Source organism: Cavia porcellus, unplaced genomic scaffold (genome assembly GCF_034190915.1).
Source record: "Cavia porcellus strain 051 isolate PalLab524CR breed Dunkin Hartley unplaced genomic scaffold, mCavPor4.1 scaffold_9, whole genome shotgun sequence".
Lineage (NCBI taxonomy): Eukaryota > Metazoa > Chordata > Mammalia > Rodentia > Caviidae > Cavia > Cavia porcellus.
Window position 1 is genome coordinate 17991429 of NW_026947492.1, and position 13549 is coordinate 18004977.

Below are 13549 nucleotides of genomic sequence, written 5' to 3' on the forward strand. Positions count from 1 at the left end.
AATGAGTTTCATGTTTTAAAAATACAACAAATCTTTTTATACTACAATATTCAGAATAATGATTTTGTCTTGAATTCAAAATAAAAAGTGTGGCAGACACCAGCATACACATGTGCAGAGATAGCACCCATTTCTCCAGATGTTCATGGTTTGTTAAGGCATCAAACCAACAAATCTTACTCAGAGTGAACTATGTCAAGTGACAGTGATTACAAAATGCTAAGAACTGTAAGGGGAAAATAGCTTCATACTGTGTGGGTAATTTAAGACCAAATTGTAAAGGCCAGCTATCCTCATGGGTTTAATTTCAAACTATGTACACTCTGGCTATCATTTTATGTTTCCCTCTAACAAGGATAAGTTCTAATAGAAATTAATGCACATTCTGCAACTCTTTACAAAACAAAGAATAAGAAGCAAATTACTGTTTGTAATTTAATGAGCAAATCTGAAATGACATTTTCGCCACATAAACTGTACTATCACACAGAAGACACATCTAGCAGAATCAGGCTGTCATCAACATGTCAGTGTGGTGCTTTGATAGATACTTTGTGATGTTAATCTGTTAAGGCATTTTTTCAAGAGATAGAAAACTTTCCAGCCTTCATCTTTATTATAGCGATAGGGTCTAAACAAGTCACTAAGTCATCCAGGATGGCCTCAAATTTGCAATCTTCCTGCCTGCACCCCCCCCAGATTGTTGGGATTAAAGATATACTCCACCAGATTTGACTTAGAAATTCCTTAAATACAAAGGATTCTGAATCAAAAGACCAATGTCTTGTATTTGATTGATGGGAATATTTAGCCATGAAGAAATCCTGGTAAAAATCCCAAAACTTCCTTGTACAATTTCCTTCCACCTGCTCAAGAAAATACCTTTCTCCTTAGAGTCTTCTTCAGAGCAAGTTTGACATCTTTGTTCCTCAAGCTATAGATCAAGGGTTCAGCATAGACCTCATATTTGTGTAAAATACTGAGGCCACTTTTCCTCGTCCATAGACTCTACATCAGAAGGTTGGAGGTACATAAATGATGCTGACCCAAAGAAAAGAGAAACAGTCACTATGTGGGAGCTGCAGGTGTTGAAGACTTTAATCCTGCACTGCATTGAGCTGATATGGAGGATGCTGGAGATGATAAAACCATAGGAGATAAAAATTTTGCTGGTAGACACCAAAGTGTTCAGGCCAACCAGAACAAACACCACAAACTCATTGTCATAGGTTCTGGTGCAGGAAAGCTGGAGCACGGGAAAGATGTCACAAACAATAATGGTTGATGGTATTGGCACCAAAGAAAGTCAGTCTCACCATACAGAGAGTGTGGACTAGAAAATATGGAGAAGAGAGGGAGCTGGAGCTCTGGGCTGTCTGTTAGGCCCTCCAAGATAAATTCTGTCACCAAGGAGTGATTTCTGTCATTCTTCTATGGGAATTCATCTACAAAGATGAAAGAAGAGCCAATTAGAGGACAAGTGAACTGTCCACGTCACTTCTTATACATCAAATGTTCATACTCAAGGGCACTTTGGACTCTGGATGTGCAGTGACATCTTCTGATTTTGCAAACTGCAGCATCAGAGGATGGTTCCGGATGCCTGAAAGTGAGAAGTCTGAGAAATTGAGATTTGCACAGAGCTTCTGGAAGGCTTAGGATTTGACAGTAAGGTTGGCATCAAGCAAGCACATGGTAATTTGGCACAGCTATTTGGATGAGGTTGATATTTTAATCTGCACATCTGCTTCACAATGTGAAAATATTAAATATTAGCAGTTTTATAACCACTAAATCTCCTTACATCCCTAGCTTTCACTTGGGTAGGTGGAATTCCATGGCAGGGTGGGACAGATCTGCAGATAGTGGACCTTCGAGGCCTTGTGGGTCAGATCCTCAGATAAATGAGGGTCAGCACTGTGTGAGGTACATCAGTGCAGAAAGGAACGATGGGAACTTCCAGGATTATTCTGCAGTATTCAGTAGGTCAGATGGTCCCAACAAAATCCTACTTCTGCAAACACCAACACTCCTCCGAGACCCCCTCATACAGGTGGCCTTTTTTTATTACTAAATGCCCAAGTATCTTTGTATCTAATATCTTGACAAGCAACAAATGATCAGATCATGTTAACTACATAATCCACCCACAATGAATATTTAATATTTATAAGAAGTATATCAAGCTGGAACTGGGATACTTAATTCAAAATTGACCTTAATTTATAGTACTCATTACTTGAACACATCTAAGAAAAGATACAATTGTGAAGAAGGTTAAGGCAAAGCAAATAATTGAAGAAAATATGAGGCAGTCTATTGTATTGCTGATATGTTAATACTTGAGCATTATAAAATATTAAACATCAAGAATTATCCACAAATCATTTTGGTGGTAGAAGCTGAAGAAAGAGAAAAGAGGACAGAAATATTCGGGGTCTCTACTAGGTCCCAGAAATGGTGCTAGATGCTTCTGATTCATCACGGTGGCTTCTCGGTTGGACAATCACTACAGATACACAGCAATGGGAAATGATTTAAGAAGGCAAAGAAGTAAAAGGGAACAGAAAAAAGAAAACCGAACGGGTTCTAAAATTCCCTATTGTCCAATACAATATGCGTAAAAAAAAGCAATACCAGATGGCAATGCCAAAAATATTGATGACCTTCTGTGTGTCTGTCACTGTTGTGAAGTCTTTCCACATAGCATACTTTGGAAATTTCATCTCATTTCCCTTTTTAAATACCATGTGTGCTCTGGTGACTCAAATAATCATATCTTAGCTAGAACTTTTTCCTGAATCCCTGACTCTGCACCGTATTTCCCACTCAACATATCTGCTGGCCATAAAACAGACATCAAACTTACTATGTGCAAACAGAAAAAATACCTCGCAATTCTGGTCTTTTACCATCACTATTAACCTGTCTGATACCACCTTCCTTGGTTCCAAAAATGTTTCTCTTCTCAGGTACAACATTCAGCAGGTGCCATCCACAGAAAGTTTCTCTGACTTCATTTTGTCACTTCTCTCATTACCAGCTGGATTGTGCATTTCTTTTAACTGAAGTATATTCTGTCTATATGACTCTCTGATTGTGTTTCTGCTTGACTTAATGAGTATTCTTGATATTATAACCTGATCTTAAGGGATCCTTTAAAAATATGAGTCAGAGCACATAACACTCTGCATACTTCAGACTGTCCAAGAGTGTCCCATCACACCTCGAATAAAAGTTCTCAGCAACATTGTCTATTAGAATCTAAATCCACCTAAAATGCCTCATCCTACTACTCTCATTTTCTTTCTTTCTGTTCCTAGCTAGCCTAAATATCTCTCTCTCCCTCTCTCTCTCTCTCTCTCTCTCTCTCTCTCTCTCTCTCTCTCTCTCTCTCTCCTCTCTCTCTCTTTCTCTCTCTCTCTCTCTCTCAACTTGATATTCCCTCTTTTGAAATGTTCTTTCCTCCAAGCACTCCTCTGCTGCCTCTTTCACTACAGTGTGTACTCAGCTCCAGGGCCTTCCCTCAGCTCCCTCCCCAGTCACAGAACTTTACCACTCACATTGTCTCATTTCTTTCAAAATAGTTCTCACTGCTTCATTCCAAATTCTCTATGCCTTTTTATATTATGATCTTCCATTAGAATGCCATGATTAAAAGTGTAGAAATTTATTTCTCAAAATGAACGTTCAGAACACAGAAAATTCTCAAAAGAGTCCTGGAGAATAAAAGACAGCACCGTACTGTAAAAGCTACATATGGTAGAAGCTGTTGTCTTTTATTTGGGAAGAAACTGCAATTCATACAGGAGGGAAACCCCCATGCTTGAAAATCCAGTTTTTTCCATTTCCCTTTCAGCCACTGGCGTTTTATCACCCCTGATGACTAAAGTACAAATGTGATACAAGATAATTTTAACGTTTTACCAAAACGTTAAAAAAAAAAAAAAAAACTTTAGGAAGGAAAACTCAAAAGGAAAATACTTTACATGGAATTAGAGACTTTGTCATCTGAGCAAAGCTTTGGAATCAGCCATGTAGCCTGGTGCACTCGGTCAGGGTGCATCACATTCATGTAGGCACGGGCTTGTTTTCTTAGTGGAAGTGCTGTTTGCTCAGTCACTTCATTTTCATCTGATAACTTGGTTATAATTAGAAACAAAGGCACATTTTCATGGGAACTTTGTGTGTGTGTCATGGGCACAGGTTTAGCTTCCAGGTTTTTTCTCCCTTAAGGCTGTTGAAAGGACAGGAATCTGCTTGAACTTGAACGTGAGGTCAAAATGCTTTCAGTGCTTATCAAAGTGGAAAACGGACTACCCTAGTATTCTCTAGCCAAAGGAAGATAATATTAGAGGAGATTATTTAGAAGTAAAATTATGAGCGACGTAGTAACTAGACCCATGCAAAAGTTACTGGAGTTTTCAGGGTTAGGAAAAAAACTGTGATTTACAGGTCACATTGATGTTAAATCAAAATGGGTAAGTCCTGAGTCTAACATTTACTGGATGACCTTGGAATGTTTTCATAAACTCATTTGTAAAATAGTGAAAAAATGTTACCTTAAAGCTTTGTGACTTACAGTAAATACTTAATCTCCTTCTCATCCCATTCATATTATGGAGATAATTACATGAACTTTGAAGTTACTTTGAAGGTTAGTAACATCATTAATACACTGCTTTTTCTACTGTGCCTGGCTCCTTTCCTTTTCACCCAGCTTCCTTCAGCGCATTACAAGAGTTGCTTTTCAGCAACCTAGTGTCACGTTACTCCTTCTATTTTCACCCTGACTCCATTCCCCTTGTTTCCACATGATAACATAATAGAAGAGAAGGAGGAAATGAATTCTCAGGACCAGGAATGGAGAGGGGCAGGAAGTAGAAATCCTATGTGTGTTCAAATCCCTTTGGGATTACAGCCCAGAACTCAATAAACTATATAAACATGCTGAAGTCAGAGGGGAAATCCAAGTGGCCTCAGTAAAGAAGTGGTCAAGCTTCAAGACATCAGAGAAAAAAATAAAAATTACTGCAGATAAAAAGTCAACTAAAGAAGAAGCACTCTGGACAGAAATTATTTGAAGGTGACTAACATAAAGATCATTTTTTTCTTTTCTATGAAAAGCTAAATTTGGATTTGTGGAGATAAAATGAGTTACACTTCTAAATGTGAGTAAAAATAGGCATCAAAAGTATCACCACCTTGATAATAATCTAATTAAAAATATTTTATTTCAGTGGTTTTATCCTATGAAATTCTGAGTTGTTAAAAAGTGTGTCATTCCTCAGATTCTAGGTCACCGAGTCCTAGTGAATGACAGTGCTTGTCTAACAAGGTGCTCTCTCGATACACTCAACTATCACAAGTGGGCGAGGTATGGAGACAGGAAATCATTCCTCAGTAACAACCACATTTGTCCTAGAGGCATAAAAGGACCATCCAGGGCTCCAGCTCCCTTTCTTCTTCCTGTTCATCTACTTAGTCTCTTTGGTGGGAAACTTATTTAATCAGGGAAACTTATTTAATTAATTAAACTCTGTTTAATCAGGAACAGCCTTCTGCATCACACTCCCATGTATTAGTTTCTCAGTCACTTATACTTCATAGATCTCTGCTACTCCTCTGTCATAATTCCAAAAATGTTAGAGAGCTTTGTGTTGGAGAGGAACTTCAGATCCTTTCTAGAGTGCATGACTCAACTCTTTTTGTTCTGGTTCTTTGGCACTGATGATTCCTACATGCTGGCAGCCATGGCGTATGATCGCTATGTTGCCATCTGCAATCCTTTGCTCTATCATGTCACCATGTCCCACAGAGTCTGTTTGCTGCTGGTCACCAGTGTGTATGCAGCTGGGGTTTTGGGAGCATTAGCTCACACTAGCTACATTTCCACTTGCTCCTTCTGTGGAACTAAAGTCATGTGCCACTACTTCTGAGACATCCTTCCTCTTCTGAATATATCTTGTTCAAGAGACTACACCAAGGAGCTGTTGGTGATGATGCTGCTTGGATTTAATGTGCTCACCTGCGCTGCAGCCATCCTCATCTCTTGTGCCTTCATCATGTCCAGGTTTCTGCATGTGCGCTCAGCTGCCGTCAGGTCCAAACCCTTCAGTACCTGCAGCTCCCATCTTGCAGCTGTTGGGATTTTCTGTGGCTCCATCACCTTCATGTATCTGAAACCAGCTACCAATGATACAACCCACGAGAAGGCGGCTTCTGTGTTTTACACCACCGTGGTTCCCATGCTTAACCCTCTGATCTGTAGCCTGAGATACAAGGATGTCAAAGAAGCCCTAGAAACAGATCTGAATTGTAGGATGGTCTCCAAGTCTGCATAGAAAATGACACATTAAAAACATGAAAACAATTTTAAACATATATTTTGTCTTTTATTTTTGCTTGTTTGTCATTGTAACTAGTATCGCATTTCAGGGTCATTTTAAACTAAAACAGCTGAGTGATTTATTTTCTCCTTTTAGTCACCTTACTGTCAACACCCAGCTCACTCTTTAAATCTCCCCAGCCTATTTTACTACAGCTTTAGGCTCCTGTTAAGTCATTGTATCCTAAACCTAATCTTGAAGAAGAAAGAAAGCAAACGCAACTTGGAGTAATCTGTACAAGATCGGCATGTTTTTGTTTTAAATATAAAGGCAGAAAATGTTATAAAAATAATTCTAGTTTAATGTACACCATAGGAAAGTGACAACTGTTCTGCAAGTTAGATGTTGGATTTTAAAACGGGAGAAACTATAATAAACATTATTGGAGCAACTAATAATGTTTAAATGTGGATTATCTATTCAAATACAGTCAACTATACATCATTATGATACTAAATTTCCAGAGTATCACAGTTGCACTGTGTTAACGTAGGCAAATGTTTCCATTCGTAGAAGATGCATGCTGGAATATTTAAGAATGCAGTGTCCTTTTGTGTAGTCTTTTCTCAAATGGCACAGCACATGTTTGCATAAGTGTATGTGAGTGTACATGTATATAGGATGACCCAGTAAAAGAGAACACTGAAATCAATATGACTAAATTTTAATGAAGAATGGAACTGCTTTTTGTTTTGTTTTGTTTTTTGTCTTTCTTAAAGGGTCTCATTATGTAGTTCAAGCTGGCCTTGAGCTCACTATGTAGCCCACACTGATTTCAAACTTGCATTGATTCTCTTGCATCAGCCTCCTGAGTGCTGGGATTACGGATGTGTGCTACCATGTCTGGCATATTCTTGGAACTTTCTCTAGGTTATACATTGAAATAAAAGACACAGTATACAGTCCCCAGTGTGCTCTGCAACCAATAAAATATTGTAGGACTGGAAGCAGGCAGATCAGTTAGGAACCTATTAAATGAAAGAATGAAAAGTGACATAGGCCAGGATGGATATAAAATGGCAATGAGAGAATCCTGGATATATCTTGAAGATTAAGCCTTGATTTAGTGATGGTTTGGATGAGGATTATCAATAAAATAAAATAAAATATAATTGAAGATTATCCAATATTTTACACTCAGCTACTAGAAAGATAGGGTTGCAATGTCCAAACACATAGAAAATTGTGAAAAGGACAAGTTTGGGCAGGATATGTTTAACCCACTTGCAATGGTCGTCTCTCCCTTACTAAAGACCTTCCAGTGCACTACTAATGTTGTAATTTCATTTATATGGCATAAAATATCAATGAAAAAATTTGGCACAAAAGGGGGACAAAATATTCTAGATTTCAATAATAAACCAATTATTAAGATAACAGTAACAAAAAATAGTGGGTGGATCATAACTCAGTCACACTTGTACTCACATAATTGTGAAAGTTGTATAGTTGTCACATTGAACAGAAAGACCTGTTGCAGTTAGATTGAGATAAAAACTAAGTTGAAAGGCACAAGGATGGGCCAGTGTTGCAAACAACAGGAACAAATGAGGTTGAAACAACATTTTCTCCTTCTAGGATGTTCATTCTTCACCTTGAAATTTATCAGAAGAAAATCTTTGTAACTGGTAGGAAATGGGAACAAACATGCTCCAAATAGCTCTTTAAAACGTTATGGTTTTTGGTATAGCTTCAGGATGCAGCTTATTAAGTTTCACAAGTTATCTTATTGCTTTTATTTTCTTAGAAAAAATAGATGAAGTTTTGTGGCACAAGAATTCATAGAAAATTATACTTCACAATAGCATTTATTACACCTGAAATTTAACACTTAATTCTAACAATAGTGGATAATCTCTGTCTACTCACGTAGAATGCAAGCATGATGACAAGAATGGCCATATGTGTCTGGTATGCCCTTTCCCCACAAGTGCTTGTTTTATTGTAGAACAAGCAATAAAATTGTTTCAAAAATATGTTTCTACATACCATTTAACAGATCAGAGAAAGCGGTTAGCATAAGTTTCCATACACCCGCCTTGGGCTCAAAGGGAGTGTATTTGACCACCGAACCATACTGGTCCAAAGAGACCATGACCACACTTCGACAAGTCCTGTACCTTGATTGAAACAAATGAAGACAGTGAAACAAGGACAAGGAAATAAACTTGATTATTGATGTAACTAGAACCTGTATCTCTTCTAGACAGGAGGAGATGAAAGAGACAATATCCACCATAAAGATATTGGACCAGTTTTTTTGTCCAATTCTTTGTTCAACATGAAAAGAACACAAAATCTAACTCGAGAGGGAGAGATCAGTAACTGAGACCCTGGTAACAATTAGTTGGTGAGCCACTTTCAGAGGTGGGTTATCCAATAACAGCTCACCCCTTGTCAACTTGGCCACCAGACATATTTCTTTAAAACAGCCTCCAGATACAAAGACATACTTATTTTTAACATTCTGTAGATTGAACATTATAAGACAGCTTAAGAATCCTAAGAACAAGCACTAAGTCTATCAACAATGTACTACATTAGTAGTAACATAACATTTTGTCCTCGGACTCTCAAAGACTCATTCACATTCCTCTATGTAAAAGGCATTTAGTCCATCTGCAAGAGTTGCCAAAGTCCTAGTTTTAGCATTCTTGCAAGCCATTGTGTTTCCTATTTCTAGTGATAAAAGTGAAGTGTTGATTTTCAAATAATATTTATTGGATTAATAATAAATAAAATCTGTAAGACTTTAAAATATATTCTCTTAGCAGTTTTGGAATATAGGAGGAATATCTAGGACCATATCATCCTGAACACACTTGATCTCATCTGAAATACAGGAGGAGTAAATTTTAGTGACCTAGCTTCCAGCATGAAAACTATATGTAATGGTTGATACATAGTGTCACCTTGAGAAGTTCAGAAGTCTAATGATGTGACTCAGTAGGGGGCCAAGGTGTTCACTTTTTAAACATCTCTTCCTGTGCAAGAGGGTGGAATAGGAGATGCTGTGAGTTTTACACCCATCCTAGGAAGTAGCCTATTACACTACAAAGAAGGAAAAGAGGCTTTTTCTCCCCCCTTTGTGTCTCCTTTTGCTTTGCTGTCTTCTGCCGCAGTGCACTGTTGTCCTTTTGCCATGTGCCACCCTGCCTTGCAGTCAGCTGATTATGAACAAAAACATGGAAAAAATGTGAGCTAAATAAACTTTTCCTTCCCCGATCTTTAGAGTGAGGTGTTTGTCAGGAATAGAGAAGTAACCAAGAAACTATAGGTACTAATAATATAGTATAAATTATAAAATACTCGTCTCAAATAAAAACACTTACAGAATTCTACACTAAACTTTAAAAATGAGATGAATTACAAAGTGATCTATTATAAAAAGTATAAATTGTGCTCTTCAGTATGTGTAGAAAGCTTGATTTACTCGTAAAACAAAAGCTCAGAGGAAAAGTACAAGGACTAATGCCTCAAATATAAGCTACATACACAAAACAGTTTCAAAGTCTGGCCCCATACAAGAAGGTATAACAAAAATGGACAAAAATATAATAAAAAATATAATAAATATAATATAAAAAATAAAGCCCCAGAGGGGTCCAAAAATCTATCTAACAATCTGTGAAGAACGTCATGTGAATTTTAGGCCATTCCATCATGACAAATGAAGGAGATACACAGAGTAATCAGAGTGAATGGGGAAGCGAAATGTCGCATGGTGACTTCAAACATTGTATTATACTAGAGAATGGGAGGAGGAGATGGGTTAGGGTTAGGGTCAGGATGACAGAACTTTATACAGGCAACGTTTTATATCTGTGAGCTCCATATTCACAGATTAAACCAACAATCTGTGAAAGATATTTGAAAGAACAATTGTAATTCTACTAAGCACACAAAGACTTTTTCTTCTCATTTTCCTTAAAATGTTGTAATTTCTTATGTAGAATTTGCATTAAATATCACAAGTAATCTAAAGATTACATAATTATACAAGAAAATGTATTAGATGCAAATATTATACATTTATTTACAATATTTGAGAACCTGTGGTTTTTGGAATATGGAAGTTTTAGAGTGAAGGTGCCATGGACATTCAGAGAGAGCTGTCCAATGTATTTATTTATTAAGATATATAGCACAAGCTTGTTAATAATTTTTGTCTGCCTTTCTTGAATAGAGCTCTGATTACTCACTTTATTTGATTATTTTTGTATATATCTATCTGTACACAATAGAATGTGATATGACTTTTGTTATTCATCGATTTTATTTTTTGCCCTGTTTAAATGTGTTTGAATTAGCATAATTTTGTTGTTTTAATACAATGGTTACACAATTTAAAAATAAGTTTGACACAAAGTAAAGTGCTGTAGAAAAGTCACCATTTCTCTGTGAAGTATGTGAGAAGTTTAGAGAAGAGGGCCTAGCATAGTTTCTTTTTCACTAATTTTAATTCTAATGTTTTTAAATTACATGGCAATATTTATTGTTATTTATTATATTTTTCAGATTGATGAACCACAGTTGCAATATAATACAATTCTATAACATCTCCTTATTTTTTTACTGAAAATTAAATCTAGCCTTGAAACAAAATAAGAATAATACTGTCAGGTTAAAGACTGGATATGTTGCTTAGTGTTCCCTGAGTTCTATTCCCAGTACTACAAATATATATTTCTGAAGAATTATAGCAAAAATCAAGAGATAAACTGAATGAAGAAATACTTACAATTGAGTTATTTATTTTTGTCCTGGAGAAACAAGTCAAAAAGATATCCAAAGCAGAGAAGCAGAAAGTGACAGAGACCAACAGATAGACATTCCTACCGACACACAGTCATACCCCAGAGGAGAGTGAGGAGAAGAGAAAACACTGAGGTAGACACAGATACACACACATGCACACACACACACACACACACACACACACACACACGCACGCACGCACACACACACGCACGCACGCACGCACACACACACACACACACACGATAGGCAGAGACAGACAGAGACAGAAATGGAGCACAGACACAGACACAGATCTAGAGAGACTGCTGGGTGCACACAGCTCTTTAACTTCTGGATGAAGGTTAGTGGAGGATGAAGAAAAACAAGAGTCAAAATGCAGAAAGCTAAGATCAGTTGAAGCCTACTCTCCTGGTGAGAGAGAACTGCCCAATGACAGAAACACATTTATTTATACATTCAGATGGTTACTGCCCTTTGAAACCCCTCTGCCTAACAACTTGTTTGCCTAGCTTGGCTCACGCATCTTGCATTCTTAGAGCTGGAATAGCGTGTTCACGTGGCTCACCTCCGGCACTACATGTGACAAAGTCTGGCTTTGCTTTATACCTGCATGTGTGATTGACTTCCAGCTTCCTCACATATCTCTTTTTCTATCTTATTTTTGCAAGCAATGAGTGATGAGTTGAAGGTGGAGGAGGTGTGATTGGAGGACTCTATTGAAAACCTTCTGATTTTTGAACACTGTCCATTCTAAATGAACTTACTTGTTTAGGCTAAAAGATTTAAGTCAAGGATTTCAGGTGTGTGTATTCATCAAATTAACCCAATGCAGCACATTAACCCATAACAGTAGTCACTTACCAATGTAACTGCAAATTATCAGAATGCATTTGTGATTTGGGTTTTATAGCTGACATATTACTGTAGCATTGTTTTATACATCTTGTGGTTATACTTTTGTGTTGCATATTCAAACCATGTTAAATCAATAACTGTATTAATCAATTTTTGTGCTATCTATCAAGTTTCATTAAGTCTCCTCAGGAATTACCTTGGAACCATGTACAGTGTTAAGTCTCCTCACGATTTACATTGGAAGCATGTACAGCATCTCTTTCTTCTGTCAGTGCCAGACAGTTGGAGTAGCCCCAGCCACTGCTTGACCAAGTAGTTTTCTGTGAAAACTTGAAAGACTTTTCTTTCCTAATATTCTCTTTAGGCACATCATTCATCTCCTTCTGGAGTCCAACAATCTCCAGTCAGAAGATCAAACACTCCAAGTTGTAGGATGTCACAGCACATTTTCTCTTAGTCTTGGGTCCTCATTGAGCTTAAAGGGCCAGAGTCAAATTATTGACTGCCTTCCTAGCCCATCTATCTTTCTAGTTTTTGGTTTCTAAAACTCAGTTGTTGAACATTCAGAAGACATTAATTACATTATAGTGTAATAAGAGCAGCGATCTTAATATTATAATTTTATCTGAATATTGACCACCTTGAAATACAATATAGAAACATTATGTCCTACCTATCATGGATATTCTAGTAGTGGAGACACTATAGAATGTTAACAGACAACAGTTTTACACATAAAATTTGATATCAAAAGCCATGCATAATAATGTAGCCTGACAACCGTGATGGCATTTTTGTAATATACCTAAGTTCCATTTCAAACTTAAAGAGCCTTCTTAGTCAATCATATTTATCTTGTACATAAGAAGGTTTTAACTAACTTTTTGACCTTGAATATAATGCCAGTGAAGAAATTTGTGACACTATCTATACTGTTTATTGTCTGGGCTTTTCTACGGCACATACATACCATATACATCACAAAAGATTTTGTTAAAGGAGGATGTCTGAGCCTGAAAGAAAAGTTTGTCAACATCAAAGATCCCTATGTTACATTTTGAAAGAGCTGTATATCTGAATCCATCTGTTTAATTCATCATGAGATTAATATCAACTGTCATAGCCACATGAAAACTTTTGTTGTCTAATTTAGTTTTGCACCAAAGTTTTTTTGCTTCCGAAAACCTAATTCATTTTTTACAAAAGTAATTTTTGATGATTATCAATGGAGACATATCAAAATAATACATTTTAATATTATTTATTAGTGGGTCTCCTATAAAGTCTATGGGGAACACTGGGACCTCCCAGTAATGATCAAGATTGTTGATAGCCTTATACTCTGTTCTACATCATGTGCTATGTCTATCCTTGGTTTTGACTGACAGCTTTGTTTTGCTATATTTGACTTTATTCTCTCCCCCACAAAAAAGTAATAAGAACTAAGGAGTAATAAAATCCAAAATGTGTAAATTTTGTTGTAAAAAAGAGAGGGGGAAAAAAAGAGCTCTAACGGATATAACAGCAAGTGTGTTTAGGGGTGT

At 36.9% G+C, this 13549-nt stretch overlaps 1 pseudogene; it reads left to right on the forward strand.

Annotated features, from left to right (window-relative positions):
* Positions 1–5379: 5379 nt before the first annotated feature.
* Positions 5380–6344, forward strand: LOC100726764 (olfactory receptor 8D2-like; annotated as a pseudogene).
* Positions 6345–13549: the final 7205 nt, after the last annotated feature.